Source organism: Anabrus simplex, chromosome 5, assembly GCF_040414725.1.
Source record: "Anabrus simplex isolate iqAnaSimp1 chromosome 5, ASM4041472v1, whole genome shotgun sequence".
Classification (NCBI taxonomy): domain Eukaryota; kingdom Metazoa; phylum Arthropoda; class Insecta; order Orthoptera; family Tettigoniidae; genus Anabrus; species Anabrus simplex.
Window position 1 is genome coordinate 98393335 of NC_090269.1, and position 18619 is coordinate 98411953.

An 18619-nucleotide genomic window follows, 5' to 3' on the forward strand; every position below is an offset into this window, starting at 1 on the left:
TCCGTACGAGGCTGGGGCAGAGTTTGCAAACGGCGTCCAATGAGATCCCACACGTGTTCGATTGGTGAGAGATCCGGAGAGTAGGCTGGCCACGGAAGCATCTGTACACCTCGTAGAGCCTGTTGGGAGATGCGAGCAGTGTGTGGGCGGGCATTATCCTGCTGAAACAGAGCATTGGGCAGCCCCTGAAGGTACGGGAGTGTCACCGGCCGCAGCACATGCTGCACGTAGCGGTGGGCATTTAACGTGCCTTGAATACGCACTAGAGGTGACGTGGAATCATACGCAATAGCGCCCCAAACCATGATGCCGCGTTGTCTAGCGGTAGGGCGCTCCACAGTTACTGCCGGATTTGACCTTTCTCCACGCCGACGCCACACTCGTCTGCGGTGACTATCACTGACAGAACAGAAGCGTGACTCATCGGAGAACACGACGTTCCGCCATTCCCTCATCCAAGTCGCTCTAGCTCGGCACCATGCCAGGCGTGCACGTCTATGCTGTGGAGTCAATGGTAGTCTTCTGAGCGGTCGCCGGGAGTGCAGGCCTCCTTCAACCAATCGACGGGAAATTGTTCTGGTCGATATTGGAACAGCCAGGGTGTCTTGCACATGCTGAAGAATGGCGGTTGACGTGGCGTGCGGGGCTGCCACCGCTTGGCGGCGGATGCGCCGATCCTTGCGTGCTGACGTCACTCGGGCTGCGCCTGGACCCCTCGCACGTGCTACATGTCCCTGCGCCAACCATCTTCACCACAGGCGCTGCACCGTGGACACATCCCTATGGGTATCGGCTGCGATTTGACGAAGCGACCAACCTGCCCTTCTAAGCCCGATCACCATACCCCTCGTTAAGTCGTCTGTCTGCTGGAAATGCCTCCGTTGACGGCGGCCTGGCATTCTTAGCTATACACGTGTCCTGTGGCACACGACAACCCGTTCTACAATGACTGTCGGCTGAGAAATCACGGTACGAAGTGGGCCATTCGCCAACGCCGTGTCCCATTTATCGTTCGCTACGTGCGCAGCACAGCGGCGCATTTCACATCATGAGCATACCTCAGTGACGTCAGTCTACCCTGCAATTGGCATAAAGTTCTGACCACTCCTTCTTGGTGTTGCATTTGCTCTGTCAGTCTGTGTATAACATTTCACCATATGCTGCCGAAGTTTTAAATTTAATGCGTCATCACACAACAATGTCTTCATCTTCCTGAATGTTGACCTTGCAATTTCTGTTCGGCTCTTAATTTCTAGGTCTGGGTTCAAATCATCCGTTATCCAACAACCAAGATATTTACGTTTATTTACTTGTTGAATTTGAGTTCCACAGTAGCATTATTTCTTCCTCTGCTGAAAACCATTAGGTTTTTTAATGTTGGTGTTTAGACCCATCTCTTCCCCAACTATATTAATTCTGTCCAGGAATAGTTGCAAACTTTCAACACTATTAGCAAGAATTACTGTGTCATCTGCATATCGCAAATTACTTACTAGTTCTCCATTTACTTTAATTCCTATTTCCAAATCGCCTGATGCTGCCTCAAATATGGCATCTGAATAGACGTTAAACAATAACGGAGACTATTCATGATTAACCACGTTATAATCTTCAAAAACTGTAGTCCAACCTGAAATAACTTGAAAGTCTACAATATGCATTCCTATCATTGACCGGGTCAGGGATGTAATGCATGAATCGTATATAGGCTATTGGAACGATGGGGTCGCCACTCCCAAGTGATTTATTAATGACCGATAGATGGTAAGAAATTAGAATGGAGCGTGTTGCTGGAAAGAAAGATGACAGGGAAAACCGGAGTACCCGGAGAAAAACCTGTGATTTGAACCACGGTATCCAGCGGTGAGAGGCCGACGCGCTGCCGTCTGAGCCACGTAAGTTCCCTGAAATAACTTATGGAAGTGTAACATTATTTAAACTAAGGCAAATGAATAACATAGACAAAATTTTAAAAAATAGAAAGAAGAATAGTAAGAATACGCATTAATAAGAAGTACCAAGAAGAAGGAGAATGGTGTATCATCCCAAATGCAGCAGTATATCAGGAAATAGAACCTATAACGGATTTCATAAGAAAGAAAATATAATTCCTTGGTCATCTGCTGAGAGCACCTCAAGACAGTTTAATACGCAGACTTTTGGAGAAGCTTTGGAAACAAAAACACCAACCAGTATTGATAAAAGAAAAACAAGAAGACATGAAATAATTTGTCATAACACTGGAGGATTCAAGGAATAAATCAAACAAAGTACGGTAAATAAATTGAAGAATATTAAAATTAGATTCCTACCAAAAATTGATAAAAAGGAAACAACTAAAACGGTTTATTTCAGAAGAAGAACGGAAACGAAGATAAGATAGAATGAATGAATACTGGAAGAACAGAAAGGAAAACCCCATAAAACATCATAGGTCGTCGTTAGAAGACCTATTAACTAGCGGCCTTGAAGGCGCAATAATAACAACAATAACATTGAGTAGAAGAAGTATGAACGTTTTTCTATACTTCGAAGTTTCGATAAGCAGAGGATTTTTTAGCCTTCGCAAGCACTTCGAGATATCGAAGTTCGATAGTAAGTATGAATCGAGAGTAGACACTCACTCCCTGGTGTTTCGTGTCACAGCATTAAATACTATGTACTATTCTAGTTAATCAGCACGTTAATTTAGGTGAATGGATTGCTGAAAATTGTAATGAAAAGAAATCGATTGAATCGCGACTCCAGAAAATGGAGACTTGTATTTCAGTTTACAAAAAATACTTACAAGAAAAAGTCTCTCCTGGGACTTCAAAACTGTGAACTTGCATCCGGGAGATAGTGGGTTTGAACCCCACTGTCGGCAGCCCTGAAGATGGTTTCCTGCGGATTCCCATTTTCACACCAGGAGACTACTGGGGCTGTACCTTAATTAACGCCACGGCCGCTTCCTTCTCACTCCTACGCCTTTCCTATCCCATCGTCGCTAGAAGACCTATCTGGGCGAGGTAAAACAATTTGTAAGGAATTGCAAAATCCGACACTAAACTACAGTAATCAAACCCGAAGCTCTCTGCACATCAGAAACTCTCAATCTCTACCAAAAAATACCAAAAGGACAATTCGAAATGAAAGAACGTAAAATAATGAGAAAAATCCTAGGACCGAGAATCAAAGATTGAGTACATTTCCAAATACCAGGCGGCTCGCGAGCGCCGTGAATTCTACTTATAAATGTCCCGCATGCACAAGTGATGAATGGGATGTCTGCTAACTGATTTTTACAGGGGCACTACTGCCAGCAGGCAGGTTACGTCAGTATATGAAGAGATAATCGGTCGGTCCCTCGCAGCATGTTCGTCAGCGCTACCCGTCCAATGCAACTCCTTGGATTAGAAACCTCGTTTACGACCGCGTAGTACCAGGCTGGTTTATGTACTAGTGTACAGCAGCACTAAATTTGCTGTCTGCATATCGGCAATGGCTAGTGTGTTTTTCAACCACGAATACACAGACATCGTTTTAATCTGTGGAGAATCTGGTGAGAATGCAGCCGAAGCTCCAAACAGACGTCTGCCTTCCACACACATATTTCGCCGAACAGTATTAGTTTTTGTTTCATATAAATAATTCTTTTATAGAGTGGAATGTCTACACGTGTATAAATTAATAACTTATTAAATTTTCTTTTCTGCACCTTTGGCGTGTTTTACAATGGACCCTGTTATGGAACGTGTGCAGTAAAATGACTGCTATTTGTTCCACAACGTCCACCATACAGCACGTTGTAGCACTCCTTGAAAACAAGTGATCAGGCATCCCATACAACACTATTGCATGTGGGATAGTTGTAAGTAGAAAGTACGGCACTTGCGGGCCGCCTGGTATAAAATAATCTCCAAAATTACAGACACAATGCGCATGCGAAGAATACAGTTCATGGGCCACTTAGAAAGAATGGAGTCAAACACACTGACACAGAATTTTCACCGGGCGAGTTGGCCGTGCGATATGCGGTGCGCATCCTGGAGATAGTGGGTTCGAACCCCACAGTCGGCAGCCCTGAAGATGGTTTTCGTGTTTTCCCATTTTCACACCAGGCAAATGATGGGGCTGTACCTTAATTAAGGCCACGGCCACGTCCTTCCCACTCCTAGCCATTTCCTATCCCATCGCCGCCATAAAACCTATATATGTCGGTGCGACGTAAAGCATGCTAAATAAAAACTAGCACATCATTTACACATTCATAAAGAACAAATCCACTAAATCAAATTGGTATAAACAGACAGAGAAAGATCTGAAGGAATTAGGATCAAATGTACGGCACCGAGATGAAATCATAAAAATCACACTCACGCGAGGTTTTGAGGGTGATGAGAGAAACCGCCCTGTGGGTGGGCGTGGTAGAATAACACCCACAGTATCGCCTGCCTGTCGTAAGAGGCAACTAAAAGGGGCTACAGGGGCTCTGAACTTTGGACTGTGGGTTGGCGACCACGGGACCCTTAGCTGAGTCCTGGCATTGATTCCTCTTACTTATGCCAGGCTCGTCACTATCATCTATCCTGTCCGACCTCTCATGGTCAACTCTTGTTCTTTTCCGACCCCGACCCTATTAGGTTTGCGAGGGCTAGGGAGTCTTTCATTTTCACGCCCTTCGTGGCCGTTGTCATCCTTTGGCCGATATCTTCATTTTTCGAAGTGTCGGATCCCTTCCTTTTTTCCCTCTGATTAGTGTTTATATAGAGGATGGTTGCCTAGTTGTACTTCCTCTTTAAACAATAATCACTACCACCACCACCTGATGAGAGAAAGACTAACCGACATGTATGGTCGCTAGAATGAAAACACTCCCCAACTTGGCAGGTTCGATCGTGGCTCAGTCCGGTGGTATTTGAAGGTGCTCAAATACGACAGCCCCGTGTCGGTAGATTTACTAGCACGTAAAAGAACTCCTGCGGGACTAAATTCCGGCACCTCGGCGTCTCCGAAGACCTTAAAAAGTAGTTAGTGGGACGTAAAGCAAATAACATTATTAGAACGAAAACACTCCCATTCACTACATATGAAGGAATACTTGGTTAAAAGGAAAAAAATTAACACAACAATTATTGATTCCTCCTGATCCCAAGTGACCCATTCGTGACGAAGAAGAAGAAGAAGAAGAAGAAGAAGAAGAAGAACGTTATTCGTGGTTATGCGTCAATTGTAGATGTTTTATTTCCAATTTGCTTTACGTCGCACCGACACAGGTAGGTCTTATGGCGACCATGGGACAGAAATATCCTAGGAGTGGGAAGGAAGCGGCCGTGGCCTTAAATAAAGTACAAACCCAGAATTTGCCTGGTGTGAAAATGGGAAACCACGGAAAACCATCTTCAGGGCTACCGACAGTGGGGTTCGAACGCACTATCTCCCGGATGCAAGCTCACAGCTGTGCGACCCTAACCGCACGACCAACTCGCCCAGTATGTTTTAGAGGTGTAGAATACAGGTAATGGTATTCGTGACAAAAAATCGGAAGTAAATAACGGCTGAGATTACATTCTTTTTGGAGCAGAAGTAGTATGTACTTTTTTCTATACCTTGAATAACGGGAAGTATTTTCAACTTTTGCAAGCATTTCGTGATAAGTTCGGCTGTACGTATGAATGGAGAGTAGACACCCTCTCCACGGTATTTTCTGCCATAGTTTTAAATACCAAGTGCTTTTTTAGTTAATCAGCACATTAATTGATATTTCCCGTTGCCTTGGGTGAATTAGACTAATTTAATGATAATAAATGTTGTGTTTGTTGTTTTATTTTCTTTACGTTTTATTTCAATACTGTAATGATCATCATTAATTTAACGTTACATGCCCTAGGCATGTGCGGATCATAATTAACGAGTTGACCAACCAGTTATTTAGAATATCATTTAATAACGACTGGTTTAAAAACCTTTAGGTAACTTTAAAGCTTTTCAATGTGTCGAAAACACTAATTATAACATACCTGTAAAAATGCAGACACTAATAAACAAAACGAACGACATGTTTCGTTCAATAAGAACATCCTCAGGTTCTATGAAATCACTTTAAATCATATGTATAAACCCGCTGGTACAGCTGTACCTATTCACTCAATAATAACAGAGACATTCGCTATTATAACCGTTTCAGAAACGTCCAAATACACTCATTTGCAAATAAATAAATAAATAAATAAATAAATAAATAAATAAATAAATAAATAAATAAATAAATAAATTTTTTTTTACAATTTTCTTTACACCGCACTGACACAGATATATCTTATGGCGACGATGGGATAGGAGTGGGAAGTAAGCAGCCGTGGTCTTAATTAAGGTACAGCATTTGCCTGGTGTGGAAATGGAAAACCACGGAAAACCATCTTCAGGGCTTCCAGCAGTGGGGTTCGAACCCACTATCTCCCGCATGCGTGGCCCTAACCGCACGGTCAACTCGTCCGGTAAATAAATAAATAAATAAATAAATAAATAAATAAATAAATAAATAAATAAATAATTTTAGGGCCCGAGAAAAAGGATGGTACGTGGAGGAAGAGGATGAATGAAGATATATACAGACAGACAGAGAAGATGACAGACACAATACGTAAGAGGAGACTGAAGTTTGATGGGCAACTCACAAGAATGAACGAGAGTCGACTTACAAGGAAAACCTTTAACTACATCATCAAATTAAAAACAACTACTAAATGGGTAGAAGAAACAATAAAAGACATGAAGTAAGTTGGCGTCAATTCAAGAAAAATCTTTAATAGAGATATGTTTCGAGCTAAAATTGATAAGTACAAGGGGTTCGAGGAAAAGCAAAATGAAAAGTTGAAAAACATGTGGTCAAAGGAAAGGAAGAAGAACCCCAGCGAAATGTTGAAGAAGTTCTGGGAGAAAATAACTAACCAGCAAGTCAATTGTTTACCGTAGTCCAAAGTAGGCCAAAATCGAAGAAAGGAGAAGAAGGAGAAATAAACAAGAAACCCGCATCACGAGCAAATAGCGTGAGTGCAGTAAAGGTTACAACACAGTATTGCCATGGACTGGAATGTGTCCCATTTGCGTTCAGTGCTAATAGCTTGTACGGAAGTGACACTAGGGAGTGTACATGTCTCTGCCACATTCGTATTTGCAAGACGTCGAATAAGGTAGTAGTGTGAGTCACAGAGATAAGTTGAGTGAACTCACAGTATGTCCCGATGGCACATTCGACAAGCCTTTGACCAGCTAGATGCACTTTAGAGAGGCCGCGGCGTGGGACTAAGAAAGGACAGTTGACAGTTTTGGCGCATTTTTATCCACTTGAACAGTTCTTATTACGCTGTGTGCCAGTGTTGGAAGCGCGTCGAGAAGGCTCGGGTCGATCCCAGCTGACTACAAGCAGGGAAGATAGTTTCATCGTGTGACAGGTTGAAAGCACTCTACGGATGTCGCTGGGCACCGTCCACAGATATGCCACGACAGTTGGATATTCGCCAGTGTCCATTAGTACCATATGAAAGCAGGGAGCAGAGCAGAATCTGTCGTCACCGCCTTCCTTACGACCTGCTCACCGCTGACGATTCTTATTTTCACTAGGGCAGTCTTAAGTAGGCCTTGATATTGCACCCGCCCACCTCCTGAGTCCCAGACTAGCATTTATCTCAGGGGTGATCAGTTCGAAAACGATAAAAAAAAAATGTATCTAAAGAAAATCAAAAAAAATATATCGGCGCATCAAATGAACACAGGGATGAACGGGGCATGCAAATTTAAGGTTACGGGGGACGACTCATTCATGGATACAAATTTTTGACTCCACAATAGGACTGGGAAGTGACAACTTAAATTCCATGGGCATACTGGACTAACTACAATGAAAAGATATGGAAACTGTTTCCTATTGAAATTGCAATGAAGAGCAATTTATTCACTTATTTTGCATATTACACATGATGACAATTTTACATTGGGACACTTTCATCCTGAAAAATAAATGACATAATACTTGGATTTTACCTCACTACTCTGGTAGTGTAACATCTGGTGAATTCGCCCCAATTGGTTACTGGGGATCGAATTCACATCCGTATGATTGGACGTTTCACCGCTGGAGATCTTCTTTCGGGGACGAAGGCACGACAGTAACTTTTTACTGTCGTCTCCTCGTTCCGTTTGGACATGAGACACTTCCGGTATGTACATTCTGGTGAGCCGGACACCCACCGTGAAAAATGTTACCGCCTCGAAAAAACGGGAATTTATAATACGGACAAACTCTAGCCTATTATTTCCAGATTCACAAACACACCAGGTAGAGTTCATTAACTCAAAAGCTACTTTAATATTTACACTTGTCAATACGACAAGACGTACGGAAAGGTTCATTACTATGCTCTGACCATGAAAACATGTGCCGTCCGTGGGTTATTTACGTATCTACTGCTAACAATCTCCCCGTGAAAACCCAACATCTGGTTCAGAGCAGTTCGACACAGGATGACTGTCCCTAGCATATCCTCCTATTATTATTAGATAATATCATTACCATTCTTTATCTGATCATTAGCATATTCTTTGACTACCATCAATTAATTTTATTATTATCATTAATTTCAATTATAATCCAATTTTTGATTATTATCATTTGTCATCCGGGATGATTATATGCCAACCCTTGCCGACGTTTCAAACGAAGGGTCGTTCTTCCTACTAATTTATCCGCACAATATAATGATCAGCTTCCTCATAAATATTTATTTTTATTATTATTATTATTATTATTATTATTATTAATATTATTATTATTATTAATAGTGGAAATCGTGATTATCGTAACCCGTAATCATCCTTGCTATAATACTCCAACTTCTCGCTCTTATTATTTTCATCAAAAAAATAAAATTTAAAAAAGTACCTTCATTGGTTATTCTTCTTCTCCTTCTTCAAATATTTTATTTATTATTATTATTAGTTAAAAATCTCAAATCTTTCATTTCATCTCCCAACATCATTATTATGTCCAAAATATAAAAAAAATTAATTCTTCAAAAAAAAGTAGCTTAGTTTTTATTATTATTATTATTATTTTAAAAAAACTTAATTTCGCCTGTTACACGGTAGTTCACTCTTAATATGTTTAACGCATAACCCCTTTTACGATTCCGATTTATCTTGGCACTAAGCACTTGATTTAAGACAAGATTCACTTGGAGTATGATTATTGTTATTATTATTATTAAAAATGGAAAGATGATATTTTAATATCCACTCTTTAGAATTTAGTCACATATGTTAAATCCCGTTATGAACCACTAAGATCTGCTTTATATTAGTCGGGACAACACGGTATTCGGGACCGTACCTTCAACTTCGTACTGCCGTTAATTTTATATGGGGACACCTGTCCTCCCAAGACACATCTCACAACCTATGGCACATCGCGGCTGGGCAAATACCTCCAATGCCGGCGATTGCTAAACTATTCCTTCAAATTTGAAGTCCATTTCCTCTCATCGGAACTCTTCAAACATTTAATTCATAAATTAATCCTCGGTGCGTGGATTCTACCACTAATAACACCGGCATCTGTATTTTATATCATCTTAGGCCTTGAGATTCATCTATTTCATCATTACTAACAATACGGCTCAATTTATTTCACGCCGGATATTCGTCCCTCATGACTTCCAACTCTAAATATGGGCTCAAATCATTCTGGGCTTTTAACATATCGTGACCATTCTAATTCACGTGCCTTTATCGCTTTTAAACAAAATTTAATGGTTAAAATTAAAGTCCAAAAACGTAAAATCAAAAATTTACGTAAAATCAAACTGACTACGCGAATGAAAGTCTTTAACGCTACATGTCATCTCCACATTGATTATTATATTTGCACTGGCTAACTCGCAAAACACCGTCATTATTATTATTATACTTTAACTTGCACACGCCCAAATATTATTATTATTATTTTACTTTCCTTTGTCGACTCACCAACATGATTATTTTTAGTATTTTAATGACCTTCCGTACGCAACACAAATCTTCCATACTCTGGCTCTTTCATAATCTGGCTGTCTAATAGAAATTATTCCTAATTAAAATACAAATGATCACCGCAGTGAATGAAATTCAAATAAATGGGTTAGCACAAAAAAAGAATTTAACACTTGAAATGAACTTAATTCAAAGTATTACAAACAGCATGCATTAATTGAAAGAAATATATCCCATATTTACATTATATACAACAAACAAATACTCAAATTAATTATTCTAACCCATTATTACGTTAATATAAATTAGTTCGTCCGTCTAACAAAAAAATAAAATCATGGACTCGGGAAGCGGACCATGTTAAGTAACCATAATTAATTTACACTGAACCCCGTTTAGTCGCGATAACATCCCCCAAAATATCAAAATTGTGTACTCATTCCTATGTAGAATTCCATTGTCTCGTGGCGGATGAAATATAGGCCTTACGGCCCCATGGTGATCTACTCGTCCATCATGCCGCACAATACAAATTTAACACCATTAAACACTTCTGGGTGACTACCCATGATTAATACCTTATTACACTATTTTACACAGGAATACTAATAACAAAAAAAAACACTTATAGGTGCTCCTAGACCCCTGACACTCGCACAATATAATCTTCATATACGCCCGAAACACACGTCGTGGCACATTACGACGAAATGTCGTTCATTTGAACCGGCGCGTATCGCGTCTTCAATCGGCACTTCCTGGTTTATTTCTAAGCCGTCTTGATAATCGCCTAGCTCCTATGGTTCCCTGCTCGGATAGTTATTCACCGTCTATCTTGAGGTGTTTACTTCAGGCTCCGCACACTGCCTTCCAAAGGTACTATCGGCGTTCCGTTAGTTATTTATTATTTAAACACATGACATTCATTAAATTCAACATACAGTTGTGCTGATTATACACACTCGGTACTATGGATAATTTCACTGTTCGTATTCATTCTCCTAATAATTCACGTACTTTCAGCTCTAACTGACTTCGAATGCGTCCCGAGGTACTGACTTACAGAGTCAACGTGTCCGAGTCTCAACTACTTCATTACGACTGACACGACTGGTGACCGATAACGACTGGTGACTGGTAAGAACTGAGTGATGTGAGCTTCGCTCGGTCACAACTGGTGACTTCCAACGACTGGGTACTGGTAAGAACTGAGTGATGTGAGGTCCGCTCTGGACTTTTATGGACGATATGATTTCCCGCCGGGGTCATCCGCGGTCAACTTCTGGAGAGGGGGGTTGGTTATCCTAAATCGGCATATGCAGGCGGAGTTGGATCTCTTGCTTTATCCTACTTAATACACTGGTGATGCACATTCATGTGTCGTATTCTGAACTCCTATCGTTCGGTGATCATGGAAGTATCACTTAATTTCTGTCCTCCACCTTTCGCGCGCTAACTCGGCGTCCCTGATGGCGTGCTCATCTCGACCAATGGCGAGATAGCGTGGGTCATTTCCACGAATTCATTACTTTAATTTATTACGATTACAATCATTCAACATGGGAACGATATCACAAAAATCCCCTCTATTCAATTATGTGGTTGGAATAATTTAATTATTGTTATCGGAGAAGCTAACTGGAGTTCACTCTGAGTTTTTCTTATGTTGGTTTATCTGCGGGCCTGTGATATATTTTCTCATTGGTCAACACCGCTTCGGTTAGTTTGAAATCTCTTCCTTGTAACGTTGACAACACCAAATGCCTCGGGCGTGGAAAAACTGGCACGTCACATTCTCGGTATTGGTGATACAATTTCTTGCCCTTGGTCCGAAATATATACTCTTTCACTTCCTCGAAGTCATTATTCTGTTGTTGTGAGCTCTAGATTTAATCCTCTTATCTTCTGGCCAAGAAACATTTTCCCCTTAATGACAAGCTTACTGTGGCGACTGGGAGTCGCGATATGTTTAGCTATGTTGAAATTATCCCGTCCACACAAAACTGACACTGTATTTCATTTAATATTTCTATATATCTGTATTTCTCATATCAAAATCAAATCATGAAACTAGGGCCTATCTCATCAGGGTACATTTTCCTGTTGCTCGGTAAAAAAAAATCTTGTGATAATCATGAGATTTTTTTATATATCCGCATCATACTTTCATCATGATTTGATTACTGCTTTCGTTCCTTTTCGATGGTGATTGATCTCGTCCCGCAGATTGTGGTTATTGAGTCTCAATTCTTCATTCTCTCGTTGAATCATGTGGATCCTGTTAACGAAATCTTGGACATCACTGTCGATCTCTCCGCATTCTGGGCATGGTCTTGCTTCTATTTGCCTATGGATCAGCTGGACTTCTTCTTCTCTTCCGTCTTCTTCTTCATCATCCTCTCCTTCATCCTCATCTTCTTCTTGGTCATCCTCTGCCTCGTTTCGTGCATCCTCAGCCTCTCTCTGATCTGCCGGTGTATGGTACAGCTTTAAATTGGCGGCGTTATACACGTTTTCAGTGCTACCATCCAAGCTCTGGACCTTATATGAATTATTCTCATAAGTATGTATGGTTTTGTAAGGCCCCACAAATAACTGGCAAAACTTGTGGTACACCTTGCGTTCAGGATTAGAAACTGCAGGTTTCTTAACTAGAACCAATTCGCCAACTCTCAATGGACGGTGGAATCGCTTATTCCTGAGTCTCCTTAATCTGCGCTCGGCTTGTGCTTCCAAGTGTTCTCGCGTTTTCCTGACACAGATTTCGTTTGAATCCCGGGGATCTGTGGGACATGCAACCGCGTCGTGCCATGGCCTGGTCGGATATCTATTGAAATGTATCACTTCAGGAATCTGACCCGTCGCTTCGTGGATCGTGGTGTTAATGCACTCAGCTATGATAGGCACCACGTCAATCCAACGCCAGTGTGCTTCTGAACAATAGATTCGGCAGAATTTAGCGATCTCTCTCATAATCCTTTCTGAAGGGTTTGATTCGGGATGGCGAATCGAACTTAGCACATGTTTAATGTCTAGCTGTTGCAACTGATTCGCAAATGCAGCGGATGTGAACTGACTGCCATGATCAGTAAGGATGAACTTGGGCTTCCCCATTCTCGGAATTATGTGTGATGTTATTCCTCTCAAAACGGTTTTGGAATTAGCTTTCTGCAGTGGATATAGTGCTACAAATTTTGAAAATACGTCTAAACTGACGAGAATGAACTGGTTTCCCCTGCGGGCTTTTGGTAACGGCCCATATAGGTCCATTGCGAAGGTTTCCCGTGGCTCTGTGGGTAGCAAAGGGCGTGGAGATTGCTTGAGTAGGTACGGGTTCGGTTTTATCCTCTGACAGATATCACAAGTCCGTAATACATCTCGAACCGTTTGATTCATTTTGGCCCACAGGAAAGTCTCCTGAAGAGTTGCCAAGACCTTCCCAATACCTCCATGTCCAATGACACGATGTACATGGTTTACTAACGGCATTTGCATCTCTGACGGTACTACGATCCGAAGTTTCGTGTGATCATCATCCACAAACTTGTGTAGGATTCCGTTTATGTAATGGTAATTAGCTGACAACTTGTTCGCCCTCGCGAACTGTGGACTATCTGGTGGCAATTTCTTAGTGAAGAAATCGACCATCATGTTGTCGAAACCGTCTCTCTTCTGCATTTGCCCGATCTCCCTAAGACTTTCTAAGACTTCTTGGTCTTCCTCAATCAACTCGATCCGGCAAATCATGACCTCCTCCGGGTTTGGATTTCGGCTCAAAGTGTCCGCCAAAATATTTAGCTTCCCGGGGCAATGTTCAACGGTCAAATCGAACTGTTGAACGAATAAAGCCCATCGGCTGACCCTTTCACTTGCCATGTTAGTTTTCATTATAAATGTTAGCGCTTTATGATCGGTGCGAATTACAACCTGAAAACCATACACAATCTTTCTCAGCAATTGGATAAACCTTTTTCTTGTATGGAGACCAGTCATTTACATTTAATTCGTAGGTATTCCAGTATTGCAAAGCGCTGACTATGGACAACATCTCTAATTCAGTGATGGTGTACTTCACTTCATGTTTCCGTAATTTCCGGCTCATGAACGCGATATACGTTTTCCTACTTGAGTCATTAGGATCTTCCTGGAGGAGCACGGCTCCTATGCCTATGGTAGAGGCGTCCGTTTGAATAATGAACTTGATGTTGAAATCGGGATATCCTAGTTTTACATTTTGTAATAACCACTGTTTGGTTTTCGCGAAGGCTTCTTCACATGACCGGTCCCACTTCCAGCGATTATTCTTTCTAAGGAGATCTTGCAACGGTGCGACGACTGTAGTGTAATCCGGACAATGGTCGGCAAAGAACTGACACATTCCGAGAAATTGCCGAACATGTTTGATCTTCGTAGGCTTCGGAAACATCCTAATCGCCTCAATTTTCAACGGGTTTGGCCGCACACCCTCTCCATCTACGAGGTGACCCAAAAACAAAACTTCTTTCTGACAGAAATGCGATTTCGATAAGTTTACCTTAAAGTTATGCTTTCCTAAATCCGTGAGAACTTCATTGATGTTTTCCAGGTGTTCTGAAAGCGTCTCCGTGGCTACCAAGATGTCGTCCACATATCTTATAGTTGCTTCTTTGACCTTCGGACTCAGATTCCTGTCGAGAGCTCGGATAAGTACTGATCCAGCATTTTTAATACCGAACGGGAGACGATTAAAAACGTAAGTTTGCTGGTCAAATAAAAATCCGGTCAACAATTTGGACTTTTCCTCCAACAATATGTGGTAAAAGGAGGCAGTCAGATCGAAAGTTGAAAAATATTCCATACTTCGGAATTTCTTCAAGATTTCTTTGATTGCCGGGGCTTGTTCATACTCCGGAACCAATCTCTCATTTATGGCCCGCGCATCTAAGCAAATGCGCACGGAACCATCAGGTTTCTTGACCACTACCAGTGGGTTTAAAAATGGCGTCGGTGATTTTGAAATTAACCCACTCTCTTCCATATCACTAATGGCTTCTCTAACTTGCGGATAAAATTTCTCAGCAATTGGATAAACCTTTTTCTTGTATGGAGACCAGTCATTTACATTTAATTCGTAGGTAAAATTTTGAATTTTTCCCGGTTTTGTGCCGAAAGTATCCCGATGTTTCTCTAGGATTTCACTTAAGATTTTCTTCTCATTTGGATCAATAATTGCTTCGTTAACCTTAGCTGCAATGGCCCTTTCACAACTTCCATCTTGTTCTTGCAAATCTGCGGCAAATAATTCGTGATCATCTGGCATCACCTCAACCTCCATTTCCTTCATAGAGCTTAAGGTTTTCCCTATCGGTTTTTCTTTAACGACTTCGGTGTTCCAGACTTCTTCACATTCTTCCCTTTCTATCTCTGGATTCATAATGGTATCCTCAACACCTGCCTCGTGCCTAAATTTGACGGAGTTATCTCCCATGTCGATTACAGCGTTATAATTATAATTTATTTTATTCATGATGATGAAGGAATGTGCGAAAGTGGATTGACCGATTTCTATATCCAACAAGGCCTGATTTTTGCACACCACGGATTTATCTGGGATTATACCACGAATTTTGAGGTTAGAAACCGGAATTATAGGAATATTTATATATGATTGCAATTCGTTTATCAGGATTTGCGAAACGACTGATACGCTCGCTCCAGTGTCAATGAGTGAGCGTACCCTTAAGTGGCTAATCCTCGTGTAAATCACTGGTAAGCGCTTCACCTCCTTACAACTCCGTGTTTCAGGGTCATTGATTAATTCATCGGAAGTCACGATCCATGTGTCGACTTCGGCGATGGTCCATTTATCGTTTAAAAATTGACGTTTTTTTTCCGCCCCAAGCACTCGTTCTGAGTTGAACGTAGGTGCATTCGGGTTCAAATTTCCACCGTCATTCCTTGCCTGTTGCATTGGCAAGCTTTCTGCGCCGCCAACTTCCTCTTCACGGCTTCGATTCTGGATAGCATCCTTCCATTTCCTCTTATTTAATTCAGCGAGGTACTGCTGAGTTTCTTGGTGCCGATCCTCCATATCTCTACGGGATTCCTCCATGTAAGGTCTTCGGTTACTGTGAATTCTTCCGTGGTTTGGCTGAGTTTCGCTCCTTCCCCTTTGATATCCACGGTATCCCCTTTCTCCTCGGAATTTATCATGATTCATTTGCCGGTTACTTTCCGCGAATCCTCCTCGGTGATTCCATTGTCGGGGTCTCCATCCTGGATCATACATCCTCTTGGGTTCTGGATCGGTACTCGTTCCTTGGCTTCTAGTACTGATGGTTCTAGTTTCCGGCTGCCTCTCGACGTTATTTATCTGTTGCTCTCTAGGCCTGGGTTGCCTCTGGTTAGAGTGATACGTGGTCTGATCTAATTGACGTAACAGAGCTTCCGCTTGTACTGCAGTCTGAATATTCGACGCAATCATCATCCGCTGGACCTCAAATGGTAGCTGCTTCCCGATAGCGCTAATGAGTTCTGTCTCACTTACCGGATTGTCTAATTCCCGCATCTTATGAAATTGGGATACGAAATACTCTGAATATTTAGTTGGGGACGATGTTGAATAACGCCTAGAATACAACTCCAACCTAAGATCTTGCTGTTCTTGGATACTCCAGAATTTTTGCAAAAACGCCTGTCGGAATCCCATGAAATCCTCGAATGTGTATAAGAAGGCCCTGAACCACATTGCAGGTGCTCCGTCCAAAAACTTCTCTACAGTTCGTAATTGCCGCTCCGCCGGAATTTTATTTTCACTGATATAGTTAGTGATCTCGCGGATGAAGCCTTTAGGGGTTATATGTCCTCGAGCGTCGTATCTAGGTGGTTTGTCGTCTGACATTTTGATGACGTGGACCACAGATGTCGGAAGGGCATTTGATGATGATGACGATCCGTCTCCTACTTCAAACTTAAGTCCGGTCGTATCGGCTTGTGACATGCCTTCCTTTTTATGAAAGCCCTGATTGTCTGGGGTCTCGAACTCTCGGTACTGGAGATGGAAGTCCTGAAGTGACCCTGGCTGTTCTAACCTGGCCTTGACCTGTTCCACATCCTTTCTAATTTCTTCCAGCCTTTCGGTATTACTGTCTGACATTTTCTTGGCCACTGAATTCTGCCCCGTGTGTACATTAAATTGTTCCACTATTCTGACCTCTGTGTCAGCGATCGTCTGGCTTTGTTCCGCTAACCCATCAGTCTTTCTGAACAATGCTATATTTGCCTCCTCACACTGTGTGAGTCTACGGCTACGGTCTTCCGAATTCGTCTTCATATCCTGAATTTCATTTCTGAGACCGGCTACTAGTACTAGGGTACGAACAGTTTCACCTCGTAACTCATCGATTCCCTTTTCGTGCCTGTCCAAAGTATTTGCAGTATGTGCACCTTTACTTTCCACGTGGCTTCGGATGATATCGTTTTCCTTGCGACATTCACCCCTCACCTCTTCGATGTGCGCCTTTAAATCTTCGCGGTCGACCAACCTCTGAGCTGAAATCTCCTGAATACTGGCCTTTAATTTCTCCTTAATTTCGTTACGTTCTAGTAACGCCTCATCCCTGAATCGGTCAACCTTTTCATTGACACTAATAATACAAGAGTCGATATGCCCTTTCAATTCGTCCTTAGCGAAATGACACGCCTCCTGGACTTGGGTCATTCGGTCCCGTAATTCCTGTCCTAGTGATATACTGGCGGCATGAACCTCAGCTATTTGTTCTGTGAGTTTTATTTTATTAAATTCACACGCGGCCTGTACCATCTCGACTTTATTTTCTAATGAAACATTAGCGGCATGTATTTGTTCCGTCAGTTGTTGTCTAGTAGAAACACTAGCGGCCTGAACTATAGATGTCAGTTCCTGTTTAGTAGAAACACTAGCGGCCTGAACTATAGATGTCAGTTCCTGTTTAGTAGAAACATTAGCGGCCTGAATTTGTTCCGTAGTTATAGCCAAAACTCGCATCAAATCTTCCAAAGTGAGAGCTTTCACCTCTCCCTGTCCTTCTAACTGTTCACCTTGGGGACGCTCCCCACCTTCGTCTGACATTATATCAAATGAGAAAAGAGGGCCGATCAGCCTCTCATCCTATCGCACACGATTACGACAATTTTGGGTCTAGGCCCTATCATACAGTTATATCCTCGTTAATATTTTCTAGAATTTTTAAATTTCCAAATTCAAAACCAAAACAATATTTTTCGCTTTCACATAGCGAATAATTTATATAACGTAATTCAAATTTGCATATTAATTGCCATCACGTGCTTATTATGCCTGAAATATATATATCATCAGTCATTCCCGAATATGACAACAACAACAACAATCGATAATACCATGACGAAAACCTTGAAGTCACCTGTCTTGAAATAATTTAAATTTAACTTACACAGTTCCATTATCTTTTTATTAATACTTGAATCTGGTTCTCAGTCACATTTTTACCAAATACAGTATTCCTAATAAATTTTGCCTATATAAAATTCCTGCCCATGTATAGTTACATTTATGTGGAGTCTCACTAAATCACAATAACTTTTAATTTCATAGAATAGGGAATTATTAATTTAA